Here is a 2,498-nt window from a genome sequence, read left to right as displayed (position 1 = left end):
CGATTCGGCTCCGGGACCCAAACTTTCCTAGGATTGTAAGATATAACCCAACTCAATCCATCACAACAATAATTGCTTGCTTATAATTTGAGAACATGTTTGTATGATCAATTCCCATGATTCCCCTATGACCCCATGATACCCTAGTGTTTTTTATCAATTGTTTACAAACCTTTCATTTCATCTTGCTTATTTACTTTCATTGCTATTTAGTTTAGTGACCTTCTACATCAACCCAAATTGTGACACCCCTAAGACACCACTAGTTTCAATATAAATCTCATCTCAATTCCTGTCCCTTGGGATCCGACCTTTACTTGCCTCTTTACTAATTGTAGAGTTGTTTGTGAAGCTATAAATTGTGTTTGATTGGATGTGTGACGACCAACTCTTGTCCATATCAAAATGGCGCCGTTGCCGGGGACGGTGTTAACTTGATTTAGATTTTCTTATATTGTTATTAGTTGTGTCTTTCTTTGCCTTGGGGAAGTAAAACTCCTCAAGGTTTGTTCTAATTGTTTTTGAGTTGTTTGATATTTTGCATGTCTAGAAGGTCACAAGGTGATTTGTTACCTTTTGATCGTGAAATTGAAAGAACTTTGACAACCAATAGAAGACTTGCTAGGAGGAATTTGAGAGGTATTAGTGAGGTTGTAGATATTCAACCAACTATTGAGTTCATCAACCCTTTTGCAAGAGAAGGTGAGGAGAACCCAACACAAAATACCACACAAAATCAACCCACAATGCCTAAGTTTTCATCACATTCCGTACCCACCGAGGAGAACCTACCCAATGGTACTCCCACACCACAACATTTGACCGGAAATTTTATTGCTAAATCCGCCTTTATCCAATTAGTCGAAAGGAACCAATTTGGGGGGATGCCTAGTGAAGACCCTCATTCTTATATGGAAACCTTTTGTGACTATTGTGATGCGATTTCTCAAACCGGTGTAACTCAAGACCAAATTCGATGGGTCTTATTTCCTTTTTCTCTAATTGGCACCACGAAACAATGGTTGAAGGGCCTTGATAAGGCCACTCTCGGAATTGATTCTTGGAAGAAATTGGCTCTAGCTTTCTACAAAAAATTCTACCCACCGGAAAAGACTAACATGCTAAGAGCTCAAATTACGGGTTTTAAGCAAAGGGATGAAGAATATTTGTATGAAGCTTGGGAGCGGTTCAAGGGAATTTGTCGCTCATGTCCTCACCATGGACTTAGCGAGTGGTTCTTGGTACAACAATTTTGGAACGGTCTATATGAAGATTCAAGGAACATTCTCAACATGGGATCAAATGGAATGTTCACCGAAGTTGATGACAATCAAACATGGAACAAGATTGAGGAAATGGCGGTCCATAACTCACAATATAGTAGACCTCGCAAGGCTACTAGAGGAGGAAAGCATGAAGTGGACTCCGTTACTCAATTGGGTGCTCAACTTAGTGCTCACATTGACACAATCAATTTGAAGTTTGAAAAAGCTATAGGTAGACTTGAAGAAGTCTCAAAATCACCAATGCATCATGTTAATGCCATGACGGCATCTTCATCAATCCCAAGTGCGATATGTGAGAATTGTGGAACTTTGGGACATGACCAAAGTGAATGTAGGGGAACAAATGAACAAGTGAATGCTTTCCAAGCATACAAGAGTGGTACCCCTTATTCCAACTATTACAATGAAAACACCAAATTCCATCCAAATCTCTCATACAAAAGCCAAAATGTTCAAAACCCTCAAACAACATACACCCCACCTCCCATGAGAAACCAAAATCAAAGACCTTTTTACAACCAAAACCAAGGTTACCAAAATCAAAATCCATACAATCACCAAAATGACCAAGGTTTTGATGTTCAAAAAGCGGTCCTCCAAATGCAAAAGAATCAACAAGAGTTTTTCACTCAAATGCAAAAAGATAGTCAAGCAAAGGAAACCACCATCAACAACATTCTAACTCACACCAAAATGTTGGAAACCCAATTGACTCAACTAGCATCTTCAAGCTCACAAAGACAAAAGGGGCAATTACCACCTCAAAGTAATCCCCCAAGACATGAAACGGTTAGTGCCATTCACTTGAGAAGTGGTACAAGGTATGAAGCACCGAAGAAGCAAGTTGAGGATGAAGTCGTGGAAGCTAGTGATAAGGAAGAAATTGTGCAAAATTCCAAGGATAGAGAACCATCAAAAGAAGAGATTTCAAAGAAAAATGAAGACAAGGTCAAGGAGAAGGAGTCCATTGTGATTAGACTTCCTTTTCCAAGTCGTCAAGCCAAGCCCAAATTTGATGACCAACTTGGAAAGTTTATGGAAATTGTGAAGAATTTGGAAGTCTCAATTCCTTTCACGGAATTAATCAATCACGTGCCGGCCTATGCGAAATACATGAAAGATATCCTCACAAAGAAGAAGTCGATCCGGAAGCTTGAGACTATCGCCTTCACTAAGGTGAGTAGTGCAATACTTCAAGGGAGTTCACCTCCA

The 2,498-nt window shown here is 39.6% G+C and overlaps 1 non-coding gene across 1 annotated transcript; it reads right to left on the bottom strand.

The window, feature by feature from the left end:
• Positions 1-1,118: 1,118 nt before the first annotated feature.
• Positions 1,119-1,225, bottom strand: LOC141625849 (small nucleolar RNA R71). The gene has a single exon (XR_012535598.1). It is a non-coding gene; the product is annotated as a small nucleolar RNA R71 (small nucleolar RNA).
• Between the last annotated feature and the right edge of the window lie 1,273 nt (positions 1,226-2,498).

This window comes from Silene latifolia, chromosome X (assembly GCF_048544455.1).
Source record: "Silene latifolia isolate original U9 population chromosome X, ASM4854445v1, whole genome shotgun sequence".
NCBI lineage: Eukaryota > Viridiplantae > Streptophyta > Magnoliopsida > Caryophyllales > Caryophyllaceae > Silene > Silene latifolia.
This window is presented reverse-complemented; position numbering and strand designations above follow the sequence as displayed.